This window comes from Schistocerca piceifrons, unplaced genomic scaffold (genome assembly GCF_021461385.2).
Source record: "Schistocerca piceifrons isolate TAMUIC-IGC-003096 unplaced genomic scaffold, iqSchPice1.1 HiC_scaffold_409, whole genome shotgun sequence".
Lineage (NCBI taxonomy): Eukaryota > Metazoa > Arthropoda > Insecta > Orthoptera > Acrididae > Schistocerca > Schistocerca piceifrons.
This window is the reverse complement of record NW_025728635.1, coordinates 1-17,813: the sequence shown is the minus strand read 5'-3', so window position 1 is coordinate 17,813 and position 17,813 is coordinate 1. Positions and strand designations below refer to the sequence as shown.

The 17,813-nt window shown below is 52.5% G+C and overlaps 4 non-coding genes across 4 annotated transcripts; all 4 read left to right on the top strand.

The window, feature by feature from the left end:
* The first annotated feature begins 5,601 nt into the window (after nt 1-5,601).
* Nucleotides 5,602-5,763, top strand: LOC124748238. The gene has a single exon (XR_007011662.1). It is a non-coding gene; the product is annotated as a U1 spliceosomal RNA (small nuclear RNA).
* Nucleotides 5,764-11,511: 5,748 nt separating this feature from the next.
* On the top strand, nt 11,512-11,673 carry LOC124748225. Its single transcript, XR_007011651.1, has one exon. It is a non-coding gene; the product is annotated as a U1 spliceosomal RNA (small nuclear RNA).
* Nucleotides 11,674-13,850: 2,177 nt separating this feature from the next.
* LOC124748239 lies at nt 13,851-14,013 on the top strand. The gene has a single exon (XR_007011663.1). It is a non-coding gene; the product is annotated as a U1 spliceosomal RNA (small nuclear RNA).
* A 2,170-nt stretch (nt 14,014-16,183) lies between these two features.
* LOC124748240 lies at nt 16,184-16,350 on the top strand. The gene has a single exon (XR_007011664.1). It is a non-coding gene; the product is annotated as a U1 spliceosomal RNA (small nuclear RNA).
* The last annotated feature ends 1,463 nt before the right edge of the window (nt 16,351-17,813 follow it).

Below are 17,813 nucleotides of genomic sequence, written 5' to 3'. Positions count from 1 at the left end.
CGCACTGCTCTTCAACCGCGTGGCACGCGCGCTCGTAATAACAGCGGCAGCCGCGAGATGGCTCAGGCCATCTAACTTGGCTACGATTTCCGTATTAACGGTCGAACGGCCCCTTTTAGCATTCTCTGCCCATAAACGGATTGCGCGCCAAACGTTATTCGGCGGCGCGGCATTCCCTGCAAGCACAGTGACTGCTGTGGCGCGAGCGGGCGTACAGGGGCCATCGGCCAGCCGAACGCTTTGGCGCCTGTGGCATGGTACATGAGGGGCCGGAAGCAAGCGTCTAGCGTACAGGTTCCTCACCATTGTCCTCCAAAACGTCCATCCCTTTCAGCGCCCCCACACCCTCCAACAGATCTCCCTCGCCGCCCGTTCCATATTCCACCTTAAAATGTACGCCACCTTTTCCAATAACCAGGCCCATTTCACCTTCTCCCGCCTTGACACCCTCGTATAAGTCCTTCTCATGGCGCGACAGCATCGTATCCTTTTCAACAATATCCGCTCCCTTCCCGCCAACAAGAACCTCTTCCTGCACACCCTTGCTACCCACCGTGTGGATGCCTTCCTCCTCAACGAAACCTTCCTCCAACCCCACCACTCCATCCACACCTCCCCCTATCTCCTCCACCGCTCCGATAATCCCCTCCCAGTTGCGCGTGGCGGAGTTGCCATTGGCCACCACCGCCAGATCCCCGTTCGGCTCCAGCCTCTCCTTCCCGACCCCACCGAACACCTGATCCTTAGTCTCTTCTTCCCCGGCCTTACCATTACCTGTGCCACCATCTATGTCCGCCCCAACGCCCCTCTTCCTTTCGACTTCCTCTCCCACATCGACCGTACCTTCTCCTCCTATGTGATCGCCGCTGACCTCAACATCCATAGTCGCTCCGCTGCCCAGTTACGGCGGTGGCATCGGTTCCTCTCCTCCCTTCAAGGCGACCTCATCCCCATCCCCCAGCACACTCGTCCCGAATCCAACTCCACTCCCGATGTTATCCTCTCCTCCCCCAACCTCCTTGGTCGCATTCCGGTGGATGTCCTGGAGCCTATTGGTAGCGACCATCTCCCTGTCCTCCTCACCGTTTCAGACGGCCGTCGCCCCCGCCCCGACCCTCGTCATGACCCTCCCCCTAAGTACATCCATGACTATTCCCGTGCCGACTGGAATGCCTACCGGGATACCCTCTCCACTCAGGTCGATAGCCACCCTCTCGCCTACCGCCGTCCCGATGATGTCACCCATGCCGCCTCCTTTCTCCAGCAGACCTTGTCTGAGGCCGTGGAGGCCCACGTCCCTACTGTTGCCATCCACCCCCACCGTCCTACCTTACCACCACAGGCCGTCCTCCTCCTCCGTGAATCCCGTCGTCTCTACCGTGCCTTCCTCCGCACGCGTGACCCGGACACCCTACGACGCCACCGGCAACTACAGCGACACATTCGAAATTTGCTCGCGGCCAAGAAACGCCGGGACTGGCGACAGACATGCACCCGTTTAACTGCTACCCTCCCTATACACTCGTCCAAGTTCTGGACCGCTTTCCGTCGCCTTACCGGAACTAAACCCTCCCCCTACTATCCTCTTCTCCACGATGATCACCCCTTCCCTGACGCCCTTAGTAAGGCCAATCACTTTGCCTCCTACCTGTCCGATGTGTTTTCCATCCCTGATGATCCCCAGTTCGATTACTCCCTCTTCCCAGATATCCGCGATCGAACTGACACCTCTGTCCCTCCCCTCGCTCCTGGTTTCCAGTACTTGGACCACATTCCACACACGGACCTTAATGCCCCCATCACCACACAAGATCTCATCAATACACTCCGCACCAAACGCAACACCGCTCCTGGTCACGATCGTGTCACCTACCGTCACCTTCGTGAAGCTCCTGTCTCTTTTCTCTCCACCCTGGCCAGGCTCTACAATGTAGTCCTGTCCACCGGTTACTACCCCGACCTGTGGAAAACCTCCCGTATCCTCATGTTCCTCAAACCTGGCAAACCGCCGTCCGCCGTCTCCTCCTACCGTCCCATCAGCCTTACCTCGGTCTTCAGCAAGGTCCTGGAATCTATCCTCACCCGCCGCATCCACCAGCATCTCCGCCAGCACCGCCTCCTCCCCGTTACCCAGTGTGGCTTTCGGCCGTCCTTCTCTTCTGACGATCTTCTCCTTCACCTCACTCATCTCCTTTCCGAACAGCTCAATTCCCGTCGCTCCGCAATCTTCCTCTCTCTTGACCTCGAACGCGCATATGACCGCGTATGGCATTCCGGTCTCCTCTTCAAGCTCCAAACCTTCGCCCTTCCCATTAACTACGTTCGTCTGATCGGTTCCTTTCTCTCCCGCCGTCCTTCCTATGTCACCATCCATAACACCGATTCCTACACCTTTTTCCCCTCCGCCGGTGTGCCCCAAGGCTCCGTCCTCTCCCCCCTTCTGTACTTGTTGTACACGGCGGACATGCCGCCGCCGTCACCCCCCGTCCACCTTCTCCAGTTTGCCGATGACACCGCCTTCCTTGCCCTTGCCCCCACCCTGCGACGCTCCCAACACCTTCTCCAATCCCATCTTGACCGGTTCACCGCTTGGTGCAACCAGTGGTTGCTCAAGGTCAATCCTTCCAAAACCCAGGCGATCATTGTAGGCAAAACCACTCCCTCCTTCCGCCTCCTTGATTTCTATCTCACCGTTTATGGCCGTCCCATCGCTCTCACCCCCACCCTTAAGTACCTTGGCGTCACCCTCGACCGTCGCCTCTCCTGGACTCCCCATCTCCAGACAATCCAAGCCAAGGCACGTTCCCGACTCCGTCTCCTCAAGCTCCTTTCCGGCCGAACGTGGGGTCTGGACCCCTCCACCATCCTCCACACCTATAAGTCCCTCATCCGCCCTATCCTCTGTTACGCCCATCCCGCCTGGATCTCCGCCCCCCCTTCCTTTTATAAATCCCTCCAAATCCTTGAACGCCATGCTCTCCGCCTTGCCTATCGCATCCGTCTCCCTTCCCCCACGCGGATCCTGTATGACCTTATCCCCTTCCCCCACCTCCTCCTCTTCCTCGAAAGGATACGAATCCTATACACCTCCCGTAAACTCGATCCTCCTCACCCGCTAGTCTCCCCGATCCTCTCCCACCCCCGCCCGCTGCCACGCCTGTACTCCCACGTCCCACCCGGTCTCCATCTCTCCACCCTCCTTACCCTCTCCCAAGGTGGCTTCCGCCAGCTCCCCCTCCCTGATGATGCCCTCCTCCCCTCCATCTACCCCTCCTACCAACTTTGATCCTCCCACCCTCCTCCTGTGCTTGCTCCTCGGGGCACCCTCCCTCCCTTCTCTCCCTTTTCCCTCCCTCCTCCTTTTCTCGTCCCTCGTCCCCCGGGCCCCCCCCTCCCCTGTCCCTATCCTCCTGTCCCCGTCTCCTAAGCCATGGCATCCTCTTTTCCTCCCCTCTCCCCCTCCTCATCCCTGTTGCCCTCTTGGCAGGTCCCCGGACTCGCACACGCTCAGTGGACATTCGCGCGCCGGAGATCACCGCCATCAGTGTATCGTGTGTGCCGTCATGTTTAGTGTTCAGTGTTTACCGTCACACTCCATCGTTCACCAGTGCCATCGTCTCCTTCAGTGTTTGTGCGTCGTCTCAACAGTTTGCAGTGTGGCTTATCGTCGAGTGTGAACGGCTCCGTGTTTGTTTCTCTGTGTCTCCTGTTTTATTGCCCACCATTTTGTAACTTTTATGTTTTTCTCCTGTTTTTGCTGATTGTACCTTCTATGGCTGAAGAGCAGCGTAGTATGCTGCTGCCAGCCTGCCTGCTGTCCAGGCTTTAAAATAACAATAAAGTAAAAAAAAAAAAAAAAAAAAGCGTCTAGCGTAGCGTCTCGGGACTTGCAGACTTGCGGCACTTGAGGAGCTTGTGGGGATGTGAATCGAAGGAAATAACATGACGAGCTGCACCGAAAACGAGAAACATAGATTCTAGCCAACAGCGCCCTGTGCTCCCAGGCGAGGCGGCCACCCATCCAAGCCCAACGTCGGTGATCGGACGAGAACCGGCGTATTTGCACCCCTTTCTTACCCCGCTGCCGTTGGCGAGTGACTGCTGCAACGTGTGCTGGCAAGTCAGCTTCGGATCCTCACTTAACTTCCACACACAGTGAATATCTTCCTGGCCACGACAGTTTCCCGCCGCAGTTGACGTCTACCTGCTCCAAGGAATGGCCTTTCGTCGCAGTGGTTGTGTTTCATCTGACAACTTTGCAGGCAACCTAAAATAACGCTTGGAAATGAGCAATTAAAGCACGAGGAGGACTGACTGAAAACGGCCGCATGAAATTATTAAGCTCGGTTTCGATTGCAACAGTTCCAATGAAATACTCACGTACACTAATTGCAGAGGTAGGTAGGAATAAATAAATAAATTCGTTGTTGAATCACTACATTCGGAAAAAAAAAATATACACTGTATTGTTTAATATCATTTCTTTACACTTCAGAACTGTTACTACTTCAAAAACAAGCAATTTAATTTATCCTTACTTACTCCATGTCCAAGCAAAGAGGCAGAGAGGGGTGAATGTAATGCCTGCAGCAGTTTCAAATGTTTGCACATATAAAACTACTCATAGCGTCACCATAGTCATAAGATATTAATCATTTATGAAATGCCGCAAAATTAATCTGCAGCAAGCTGTGTTGCCATCAGATGGCAATGGCATTGTTTTGACAGTGCTACCTAGTAGTGGTGCAGCCTAAACGAATTAATTACTTCCCCTAAACTTTTCCATCTAGCTTAAATAATGAAGCATTATACTTTCATATGCGTGAAGGAAATATCTCCACATTCTGAATTAAAGAGAACACAAATTTCGTCCGAGCTTTCCAGATCGTGCTCGAGATGAACAGAAAAAAAAAAAAAAAGAAGTGTTACCTTACCTTCAAGTGTCTTCTGTTCCATCAGCGTCCAATGGGGTAAGTTGCAGTTTTTTGCTGATTATTGCCTTTCCTTAAGAGCCTGCTGACGTGATGTTTGTCCCTCGTGTACAACACCCACGAGTGCATACAGCTTCCTTAGAACATCTGATAGTCTGAGCTTGGTCCTTCGGTTGCTCAGCGACAGACAAGGGCGATTGACAATGCTGCCGTATTTCCTAGCACTATGGGCTCCCACGGAGGGAGCAAAGGTAAGAGAAATAATTGATTTTGTGGCTTGCACTGTGGCTGGAAGAAACAGTCATTCAGCAAATCTCATTTGCCGTTTTGACACCGGCCGAGAAAGAGGGCGACTTTCAGGCGGAGAGGGTGGCTCGAAGGCGGTAACCCCGACATGGCCCGCCATCTCCCGGAGGGTGCAGTAACTTAACCCCAGCAACGGCCGGCGCCGCGAGTCGCGATGTCTTCCGCACGAAAAATGCATCGCTTTCTGCAGAAGGCCGTTATTGTGCCTGTCTGCCTGCTAACTCGACGGCCAACAGCGCGTTTCTAAGGAAGCAAGTACATTCACGGCACCATGCTCTTCGCCGAATGCGACAACGTCAAGAGTTCTCGTTCCACTACGATAGCGCGACGCATTACAAATATTCGCCTGTGGCCGAGGAGAAGCATACTTACCTGGCGTAGAGGATACCGTGATCATGAAGGCGGTTCCTCCGGGGTGAGGCTTGTCCATTGCACTTCGGTCGAGCTGACCCCCGCGATTACTCCAAATGCGAGTAACTCGGGCGCATAATTTTTGGTAGTCGGGACTGCGTTCGCGCTGTCCCGGTGCTAATCTCCGTTACAATCAAAGCCTCTCCTCGTGTTGGACGATAAGTACTGACTGTGAGTAATTTACCAGCTTCTCATAACCGATGATGCCTCCACTAGAAGCGACAAAACACACTAGGAAACGGCGTCGAAAGCCAGAGCCAGCGCACTGCTCTTCAACCGCGTGGCACGCGCGCTCGTAATAACAGCGGCAGCCGCGAGATGGCTCAGGCCATCTAACTTGGCTACGATTTCCGTATTAACGGTCGAACGGCCCCTTTTAGCATTCTCTGCCCATAAACGGATTGCGCGCCAAACGTTATTCGGCGGCGCGGCATTCCCTGCAAGCACAGTGACTGCTGTGGCGCGAGCGGGCGTACAGGGGCCATCGGCCAGCCGAACGCTTTGGCGCCTGTGGCATGGTACATGAGGGGCCGGAAGCAAGCGTCTAGCGTACAGGTTCCTCACCATTGTCCTCCAAAACGTCCATCCCTTTCAGCGCCCCCACACCCTCCAACAGATCTCCCTCGCCGCCCGTTCCATATTCCACCTTAAAATGTACGCCACCTTTTCCAATAACCAGGCCCATTTCACCTTCTCCCGCCTTGACACCCTCGTATAAGTCCTTCTCATGGCGCGACAGCATCGTATCCTTTTCAACAATATCCGCTCCCTTCCCGCCAACAAGAACCTCTTCCTGCACACCCTTGCTACCCACCGTGTGGATGCCTTCCTCCTCAACGAAACCTTCCTCCAACCCCACCACTCCATCCACACCTCCCCCTATCTCCTCCACCGCTCCGATAATCCCCTCCCAGTTGCGCGTGGCGGAGTTGCCATTGGCCACCACCGCCAGATCCCCGTTCGGCTCCAGCCTCTCCTTCCCGACCCCACCGAACACCTGATCCTTAGTCTCTTCTTCCCCGGCCTTACCATTACCTGTGCCACCATCTATGTCCGCCCCAACGCCCCTCTTCCTTTCGACTTCCTCTCCCACATCGACCGTACCTTCTCCTCCTATGTGATCGCCGCTGACCTCAACATCCATAGTCGCTCCGCTGCCCAGTTACGGCGGTGGCATCGGTTCCTCTCCTCCCTTCAAGGCGACCTCATCCCCATCCCCCAGCACACTCGTCCCGAATCCAACTCCACTCCCGATGTTATCCTCTCCTCCCCCAACCTCCTTGGTCGCATTCCGGTGGATGTCCTGGAGCCTATTGGTAGCGACCATCTCCCTGTCCTCCTCACCGTTTCAGACGGCCGTCGCCCCCGCCCCGACCCTCGTCATGACCCTCCCCCTAAGTACATCCATGACTATTCCCGTGCCGACTGGAATGCCTACCGGGATACCCTCTCCACTCAGGTCGATAGCCACCCTCTCGCCTACCGCCGTCCCGATGATGTCACCCATGCCGCCTCCTTTCTCCAGCAGACCTTGTCTGAGGCCGTGGAGGCCCACGTCCCTACTGTTGCCATCCACCCCCACCGTCCTACCTTACCACCACAGGCCGTCCTCCTCCTCCGTGAATCCCGTCGTCTCTACCGTGCCTTCCTCCGCACGCGTGACCCGGACACCCTACGACGCCACCGGCAACTACAGCGACACATTCGAAATTTGCTCGCGGCCAAGAAACGCCGGGACTGGCGACAGACATGCACCCGTTTAACTGCTACCCTCCCTATACACTCGTCCAAGTTCTGGACCGCTTTCCGTCGCCTTACCGGAACTAAACCCTCCCCCTACTATCCTCTTCTCCACGATGATCACCCCTTCCCTGACGCCCTTAGTAAGGCCAATCACTTTGCCTCCTACCTGTCCGATGTGTTTTCCATCCCTGATGATCCCCAGTTCGATTACTCCCTCTTCCCAGATATCCGCGATCGAACTGACACCTCTGTCCCTCCCCTCGCTCCTGGTTTCCAGTACTTGGACCACATTCCACACACGGACCTTAATGCCCCCATCACCACACAAGATCTCATCAATACACTCCGCACCAAACGCAACACCGCTCCTGGTCACGATCGTGTCACCTACCGTCACCTTCGTGAAGCTCCTGTCTCTTTTCTCTCCACCCTGGCCAGGCTCTACAATGTAGTCCTGTCCACCGGTTACTACCCCGACCTGTGGAAAACCTCCCGTATCCTCATGTTCCTCAAACCTGGCAAACCGCCGTCCGCCGTCTCCTCCTACCGTCCCATCAGCCTTACCTCGGTCTTCAGCAAGGTCCTGGAATCTATCCTCACCCGCCGCATCCACCAGCATCTCCGCCAGCACCGCCTCCTCCCCGTTACCCAGTGTGGCTTTCGGCCGTCCTTCTCTTCTGACGATCTTCTCCTTCACCTCACTCATCTCCTTTCCGAACAGCTCAATTCCCGTCGCTCCGCAATCTTCCTCTCTCTTGACCTCGAACGCGCATATGACCGCGTATGGCATTCCGGTCTCCTCTTCAAGCTCCAAACCTTCGCCCTTCCCATTAACTACGTTCGTCTGATCGGTTCCTTTCTCTCCCGCCGTCCTTCCTATGTCACCATCCATAACACCGATTCCTACACCTTTTTCCCCTCCGCCGGTGTGCCCCAAGGCTCCGTCCTCTCCCCCCTTCTGTACTTGTTGTACACGGCGGACATGCCGCCGCCGTCACCCCCCGTCCACCTTCTCCAGTTTGCCGATGACACCGCCTTCCTTGCCCTTGCCCCCACCCTGCGACGCTCCCAACACCTTCTCCAATCCCATCTTGACCGGTTCACCGCTTGGTGCAACCAGTGGTTGCTCAAGGTCAATCCTTCCAAAACCCAGGCGATCATTGTAGGCAAAACCACTCCCTCCTTCCGCCTCCTTGATTTCTATCTCACCGTTTATGGCCGTCCCATCGCTCTCACCCCCACCCTTAAGTACCTTGGCGTCACCCTCGACCGTCGCCTCTCCTGGACTCCCCATCTCCAGACAATCCAAGCCAAGGCACGTTCCCGACTCCGTCTCCTCAAGCTCCTTTCCGGCCGAACGTGGGGTCTGGACCCCTCCACCATCCTCCACACCTATAAGTCCCTCATCCGCCCTATCCTCTGTTACGCCCATCCCGCCTGGATCTCCGCCCCCCCTTCCTTTTATAAATCCCTCCAAATCCTTGAACGCCATGCTCTCCGCCTTGCCTATCGCATCCGTCTCCCTTCCCCCACGCGGATCCTGTATGACCTTATCCCCTTCCCCCACCTCCTCCTCTTCCTCGAAAGGATACGAATCCTATACACCTCCCGTAAACTCGATCCTCCTCACCCGCTAGTCTCCCCGATCCTCTCCCACCCCCGCCCGCTGCCACGCCTGTACTCCCACGTCCCACCCGGTCTCCATCTCTCCACCCTCCTTACCCTCTCCCAAGGTGGCTTCCGCCAGCTCCCCCTCCCTGATGATGCCCTCCTCCCCTCCATCTACCCCTCCTACCAACTTTGATCCTCCCACCCTCCTCCTGTGCTTGCTCCTCGGGGCACCCTCCCTCCCTTCTCTCCCTTTTCCCTCCCTCCTCCTTTTCTCGTCCCTCGTCCCCCGGGCCCCCCCCTCCCCTGTCCCTATCCTCCTGTCCCCGTCTCCTAAGCCATGGCATCCTCTTTTCCTCCCCTCTCCCCCTCCTCATCCCTGTTGCCCTCTTGGCAGGTCCCCGGACTCGCACACGCTCAGTGGACATTCGCGCGCCGGAGATCACCGCCATCAGTGTATCGTGTGTGCCGTCATGTTTAGTGTTCAGTGTTTACCGTCACACTCCATCGTTCACCAGTGCCATCGTCTCCTTCAGTGTTTGTGCGTCGTCTCAACAGTTTGCAGTGTGGCTTATCGTCGAGTGTGAACGGCTCCGTGTTTGTTTCTCTGTGTCTCCTGTTTTATTGCCCACCATTTTGTAACTTTTATGTTTTTCTCCTGTTTTTGCTGATTGTACCTTCTATGGCTGAAGAGCAGCGTAGTATGCTGCTGCCAGCCTGCCTGCTGTCCAGGCTTTAAAATAACAATAAAGTAAAAAAAAAAAAAAAAAAAAGCGTCTAGCGTAGCGTCTCGGGACTTGCAGACTTGCGGCACTTGAGGAGCTTGTGGGGATGTGAATCGAAGGAAATAACATGACGAGCTGCACCGAAAACGAGAAACATAGATTCTAGCCAACAGCGCCCTGTGCTCCCAGGCGAGGCGGCCACCCATCCAAGCCCAACGTCGGTGATCGGACGAGAACCGGCGTATTTGCACCCCTTTCTTACCCCGCTGCCGTTGGCGAGTGACTGCTGCAACGTGTGCTGGCAAGTCAGCTTCGGATCCTCACTTAACTTCCACACACAGTGAATATCTTCCTGGCCACGACAGTTTCCCGCCGCAGTTGACGTCTACCTGCTCCAAGGAATGGCCTTTCGTCGCAGTGGTTGTGTTTCATCTGACAACTTTGCAGGCAACCTAAAATAACGCTTGGAAATGAGCAATTAAAGCACGAGGAGGACTGACTGAAAACGGCCGCATGAAATTATTAAGCTCGGTTTCGATTGCAACAGTTCCAATGAAATACTCACGTACACTAATTGCAGAGGTAGGTAGGAATAAATAAATAAATTCGTTGTTGAATCACTACATTCGGAAAAAAAAAATATACACTGTATTGTTTAATATCATTTCTTTACACTTCAGAACTGTTACTACTTCAAAAACAAGCAATTTAATTTATCCTTACTTACTCCATGTCCAAGCAAAGAGGCAGAGAGGGGTGAATGTAATGCCTGCAGCAGTTTCAAATGTTTGCACATATAAAACTACTCATAGCGTCACCATAGTCATAAGATATTAATCATTTATGAAATGCCGCAAAATTAATCTGCAGCAAGCTGTGTTGCCATCAGATGGCAATGGCATTGTTTTGACAGTGCTACCTAGTAGTGGTGCAGCCTAAACGAATTAATTACTTCCCCTAAACTTTTCCATCTAGCTTAAATAATGAAGCATTATACTTTCATATGCGTGAAGGAAATATCTCCACATTCTGAATTAAAGAGAACACAAATTTCGTCCGAGCTTTCCAGATCGTGCTCGAGATGAACAGAAAAAAAAAAAAAAAGAAGTGTTACCTTACCTTCAAGTGTCTTCTGTTCCATCAGCGTCCAATGGGGTAAGTTGCAGTTTTTTGCTGATTATTGCCTTTCCTTAAGAGCCTGCTGACGTGATGTTTGTCCCTCGTGTACAACACCCACGAGTGCATACAGCTTCCTTAGAACATCTGATAGTCTGAGCTTGGTCCTTCGGTTGCTCAGCGACAGACAAGGGCGATTGACAATGCTGCCGTATTTTCCTAGCACTATGGGCTCCCACGGAGGGAGCAAAGGTAAGAGAAATAATTGATTTTGTGGCTTGCACTGTGGCTGGAAGAAACAGTCATTCAGCAAATCTCATTTGCCGTTTTGACACCGGCCGAGAAAGAGGGCGACTTTCAGGCGGAGAGGGTGGCTCGAAGGCGGTAACCCCGACATGGCCCGCCATCTCCCGGAGGGTGCAGTAACTTAACCCCAGCAACGGCCGGCGCCGCGAGTCGCGATGTCTTCCGCACGAAAAATGCATCGCTTTCTGCAGAAGGCCGTTATTGTGCCTGTCTGCCTGCTAACTCGACGGCCAACAGCGCGTTTCTAAGGAAGCAAGTACATTCACGGCACCATGCTCTTCGCCGAATGCGACAACGTCAAGAGTTCTCGTTCCACTACGATAGCGCGACGCATTACAAATATTCGCCTGTGGCCGAGGAGAAGCATACTTACCTGGCGTAGAGGATACCGTGATCATGAAGGCGGTTCCTCCGGGGTGAGGCTTGTCCATTGCACTTCGGTCGAGCTGACCCCCGCGATTACTCCAAATGCGAGTAACTCGGGCGCATAATTTTTGGTAGTCGGGACTGCGTTCGCGCTGTCCCGGTGCTAATCTCCGTTACAATCAAAGCCTCTCCTCGTGTTGGACGATAAGTACTGACTGTGAGTAATTTACCAGCTTCTCATAACCGATGATGCCTCCACTAGAAGCGACAAAACACACTAGGAAACGGCGTCGAAAGCCAGAGCCAGCGCACTGCTCTTCAACCGCGTGGCACGCGCGCTCGTAATAACAGCGGCAGCCGCGAGATGGCTCAGGCCATCTAACTTGGCTACGATTTCCGTATTAACGGTCGAACGGCCCCTTTTAGCATTCTCTGCCCATAAACGGATTGCGCGCCAAACGTTATTCGGCGGCGCGGCATTCCCTGCAAGCACAGTGACTGCTGTGGCGCGAGCGGGCGTACAGGGGCCATCGGCCAGCCGAACGCTTTGGCGCCTGTGGCATGGTACATGAGGGGCCGGAAGCAAGCGTCTAGCGTAGCGTCTCGGGACTTGCAGACTTGCGGCACTTGAGGAGCTTGTGGGGATGTGAATCGAAGGAAATAACATGACGAGCTGCACCGAAAACGAGAAACATAGATTCTAGCCAACAGCGCCCTGTGCTCCCAGGCGAGGCGGCCACCCATCCAAGCCCAACGTCGGTGATCGGACGAGAACCGGCGTATTTGCACCCCTTTCTTACCCCGCTGCCGTTGGCGAGTGACTGCTGCAACGTGTGCTGGCAAGTCAGCTTCGGATCCTCACTTAACTTCCACACACAGTGAATATCTTCCTGGCCACGACAGTTTCCCGCCGCAGTTGACGTCTACCTGCTCCAAGGAATGGCCTTTCGTCGCAGTGGTTGTGTTTCATCTGACAACTTTGCAGGCAACCTAAAATAACGCTTGGAAATGAGCAATTAAAGCACGAGGAGGACTGACTGAAAACGGCCGCATGAAATTATTAAGCTCGGTTTCGATTGCAACAGTTCAATGAAATACTCACGTACACTAATTGCAGAGGTAGGTAGGAATAAATAAATAAATTCGTTGTTGAATCACTACATTCGGAAAAAAAAATATACACTGTATTGTTTAATATCATTTCTTTACACTTCAGAACTGTTACTACTTCAAAAACAAGCAATTTAATTTATCCTTACTTACTCCATGTCCAAGCAAAGAGGCAGAGAGGGGTGAATGTAATGCCTGAATGTAATGCCTGCAGCAGTTTCAAATGTTTGCACATATAAAACTACTCATAGCGTCACCATAGTCATAAGATATTAATCATTTATGAAATGCCGCAAAATTAATCTGCAGCAAGCTGTGTTGCCATCAGATGGCAATGGCATTGTTTTGACAGTGCTACCTAGTAGTGGTGCAGCCTAAACGAATTAATTACTTCCCCTAAAACTTTTCCATCTAGCTTAAATAATGAAGCATTATACTTTCATATGCGTGAAGGAAATATCTCCACATTCTGAATTAAAGAGAACACAAATTTCGTCCGAGCTTTCCAGATCGTGCTCGAGATGAACAGAAAAAAAAAAAAAAGAAGTGTTACCTTACCTTCAAGTGTCTTCTGTTCCATCAGCGTCCAATGGGGTAAGTTGCAGTTTTTTGCTGATTATTGCCTTTCCTTAAGAGCCTGCTGACGTGATGTTTGTCCCCTCGTGTACAACACCCACGAGTGCATACAGCTTCCTTAGAACATCTGATAGTCTGAGCTTGGTCCTTCGGTTGCTCAGCGACAGACAAGGGCGATTGACAATGCTGCCGTATTTCCTAGCACTATGGGCTCCCACGGAGGGAGCAAAGGTAAGAGAAATAATTGATTTTGTGGCTTGCACTGTGGCTGGAAGAAACAGTCATTCAGCAAATCTCATTTGCCGTTTTGACACCGGCCGAGAAAGAGGGCGACTTTCAGGCGGAGAGGGTGGCTCGAAGGCGGTAACCCCGACATGGCCCGCCATCTCCCGGAGGGTGCAGTAACTTAACCCCAGCAACGGCCGGCGCCGCGAGTCGCGATGTCTTCCGCACGAAAAAATGCATCGCTTTCTGCAGAAGGCCGTTATTGTGCCTGTCTGCCTGCTAACTCGACGGCCAACAGCGCGTTTCTAAGGAAGCAAGTACATTCACGGCACCATGCTCTTCGCCGAATGCGACAACGTCAAGAGTTCTCGTTCCACTACGATAGCGCGGACGCATTACAAATATTCGCCTGTGGCCGAGGAGAAGCATACTTAACCTGGCGTAGAGGATACCGTGATCATGAAGGCGGTTCCTCCGGGGTGAGGCTTGTCCATTGCACTTCGGTCGAGCTGACCCCCGCGATTACTCCAAATGCGAGTAACTCGGGCGCATAATTTTTGGTAGTCGGGACTGCGTTCGCGCTGTCCCGGTGCTAATCTCCGTTACAATCAAAGCCTCTCCTCGTGTTGGACGATAAGTACTGACTGTGAGTAATTTACCAGCTTCTCATAACCGATGATGCCTCCACTAGAAGCGACAAAACACACTAGGAAACGGCGTCGAAAGCCAGAGCCAGCGCACTGCTCTTCAACCGCGTGGCACGCGCGCTCGTAATAACAGCGGGCAGGCCGCGAGATGGCTCAGGGCCATCTAACTTGGCTACGATTTCCGTATTAACGGTCGAACGGCCCCTTTTAGCATTCTCTGCCCATAAACGGATTGCGCGCCAAACGTTATTCGGCGGCGCGGCATTCCCTGCAAGCACAGTGACTGCTGTGGCGCGAGCGGGCGTACAGGGGCCATCGGCCAGCCCGAACGCTTTGGCGCCTGTGGCATGGTACATGAGGGGCCGGAAGCAAGCGTCTAGCGTAGCGTCTCGGGACTTGCAGACTTGCGGCACTTGAGGAGCTTGTGGGGATGTGAATCGAAGGAAATAACATGACGAGCTGCACCCGAAAACGAGAAACATAGATTCTAGCCAACAGCGCCCTGTGCTCCCAGGCGAGGCGGCCACCCATCCAAGCCCAACGTCGGTGATCGGACGAGAACCGGCGTATTTGCACCCCTTTCTTACCCCGCTGCCGTTGGCGAGTGACTGCTGCAACGTGTGCTGGCAAGTCAGCTTCGGATCCTCACTTAACTTCCACACACAGTGAATATCTTCCTGGCCACGACAGTTTCCCGCCGCAGTTGACGTCTACCTGCTCCAAGGAATGGCCTTTCGTCGCAGTGGTTGTGTTTCATCTGACAACTTTGCAGGCAACCTAAAATAACGCTTGGAAATGAGCAATTAAAGCACGAGGAGGACTGACTGAAAACGGCCGCATGAAATTATTAAGCTCGGTTTCGATTGCAACAGTTCCAATGAAATACTCACGTACACTAATTGCAGAGGTAGGTAGGAATAAATAAATAAATTCGTTGTTGAATCACTACATTCGGAAAAAAAAAATATACACTGTATTGTTTAATATCATTTCTTTACACTTCAGAACTGTTACTACTTCAAAAACAAGCAATTTAATTTATCCTTACTTACTCCATGTCCAAGCAAAGAGGCAGAGAGGGGTGAATGTAATGCCTGCAGCAGTTTCAAATGTTTGCACATATAAAACTACTCATAGCGTCACCATAGTCATAAGATATTAATCATTTATGAAATGCCGCAAAATTAATCTGCAGCAAGCTGTGTTGCCATCAGATGGCAATGGCATTGTTTTGACAGTGCTACCTAGTAGTGGTGCAGCCTAAACGAATTAATTACTTCCCCTAAACTTTTCCATCTAGCTTAAATAATGAAGCATTATACTTTCATATGCGTGAAGGAAATATCTCCACATTCTGAATTAAAGAGAACACAAATTTCGTCCGAGCTTTCCAGATCGTGCTCGAGATGAACAGAAAAAAAAAAAAAAAGAAGTGTTACCTTACCTTCAAGTGTCTTCTGTTCCATCAGCGTCCAATGGGGTAAGTTGCAGTTTTTTGCTGATTATTGCCTTTCCTTAAGAGCCTGCTGACGTGATGTTTGTCCCTCGTGTACAACACCCACGAGTGCATACAGCTTCCTTAGAACATCTGATAGTCTGAGCTTGGTCCTTCGGTTGCTCAGCGACAGACAAGGGCGATTGACAATGCTGCCGTATTTCCTAGCACTATGGGCTCCCACGGAGGGAGCAAAGGTAAGAGAAATAATTGATTTTGTGGCTTGCACTGTGGCTGGAAGAAAACAGTCATTCAGCAAATCTCATTTGCCGTTTTGACACCGGCCGAGAAAGAGGCGACTTTCAGGCGGAGAGGGTGGCTCGAAGGCGGTAACCCCGACATGGCCCGCCATCTCCCGGAGGGTGCAGTAACTTAACCCCCAGCAACGGCCGGCGCCGCGAGTCGCGATGTCTTCCGCACGAAAAAATGCATCGCTTTCTGCAGAAGGCCGTTATTGTGCCTGTCTGCCTGCTAACTCGACGGCCAACAGCGCGTTTCTAAGGAAGCAAGTACATTCACGGCACCATGCTCTTCGCCGAATGCGACAACGTCAAGAGTTCTCGTTCCACTACGATAGCGCGACGCATTACAAATATTCGCCTGTGGCCGAGGAGAAGCATACTTACCTGGCGTAGAGGATACCGTGATCATGAAGGCGGTTTCCTCCGGGGTGAGGCTTGTCCATTGCACTTCGGTCGAGCTGACCCCCCGCCGATTACTCCAAATGCGAGTAACTCGGGCGCATAATTTTTGGTAGTCGGGACCTGCGTTCGCGCTGTCCCGGTGCTAATCTCCGTTACAATCAAAGCCTCTCCTCGTGTTGGACGATAAGTACTGACTGTGAGTAATTTACCAGCTTCTCATAACCGATGATGCCTCCACTAGAAGCGACAAAACACACTAGGAAACGGCGTCGAAAGCCAGAGCCAGCGCACTGCTCTTCAACCGCGTGGCACGCGCGCTCGTAATAACAGCGGCAGCCGCGAGATGGCTCAGGCCATCTAACTTGGCTACGATTTCCGTATTAACGGTCGAACGGCCCCTTTTAGCATTCTCTGCCCATAAACGGATTGCGCGCCAAACGTTATTCGGCGGCGCGGCATTCCCTGCAAGCACAGTGACTGCTGTGGCGCGAGCGGGCGTACAGGGGCCATCGGCCAGCCGAACGCTTTGGCGCCTGTGGCATGGTACATGAGGGGCCGGAAGCAAGCGTCTAGCGTAGCGTCTCGGGGACTTGCAGACTTGCGGCACTTGAGGAGCTTGTGGGGATGTGAATCGAAGGAAATAACATGACGAGCTGCACCGAAAACGAGAAACATAGATTCTAGCCAACAGCGCCCTGTGCTCCCAGGCGAGGCGGCCACCCATCCAAGCCCAACGTCGGTGATCGGACGAGAACCGGCGTATTTGCACCCCTTTCTTACCCCGCTGCCGTTGGCGAGTGACTGCTGCAACGTGTGCTGGCAAGTCAGCTTCGGATCCTCACTTAACTTCCACACACAGTGAATATCTTCCTGGCCACGACAGTTTCCCGCCGCAGTTGACGTCTACCTGCTCCAAGGAATGGCCTTTCGTCGCAGTGGTTGTGTTTCATCTGACAACTTTGCAGGCAACCTAAAATAACGCTTGGAAATGAGCAATTAAAGCACGAGGAGGACTGACTGAAAACGGCCGCATGAAATTATTAAGCTCGGTTTCGATTGCAACAGTTCCAATGAAATACTCACGTACACTAATTGCAGAGGTAGGTAGGAATAAATAAATAAATTCGTTGTTGAATCACTACATTCGGAAAAAAAAAAATATACACTGTATTGTTTAATATCATTTCTTTACACTTCAGAACTGTTACTACTTCAAAAACAAGCAATTTAATTTATCCTTACTTACTCCATGTCCAAGCAAAGAGGCAAGAGAGGGGTGAATGTAATGCCTGCAGCAGTTTCAAATGTTTGCACATATAAAACTACTCATAGCGTCACCATAGTCATAAGATATTAATCATTTATGAAATGCCGCAAAATTAATCTGCAGCAAGCTGTGTTGCCATCAGATGGCAATGGCATTGTTTTGACAGTGCTACCTAGTAGTGGTGCAGCCTAAACGAATTAAATTACTTCCCCTAAACTTTTCCATCTAGCTTAAATAATGAAGCATTATACTTTCATATGCGTGAAGGAAATATCTCCACATTCTGAATTAAAGAGAACACAAATTCGTCCGAGCTTTTCCAGATCGTGCTCGAGAT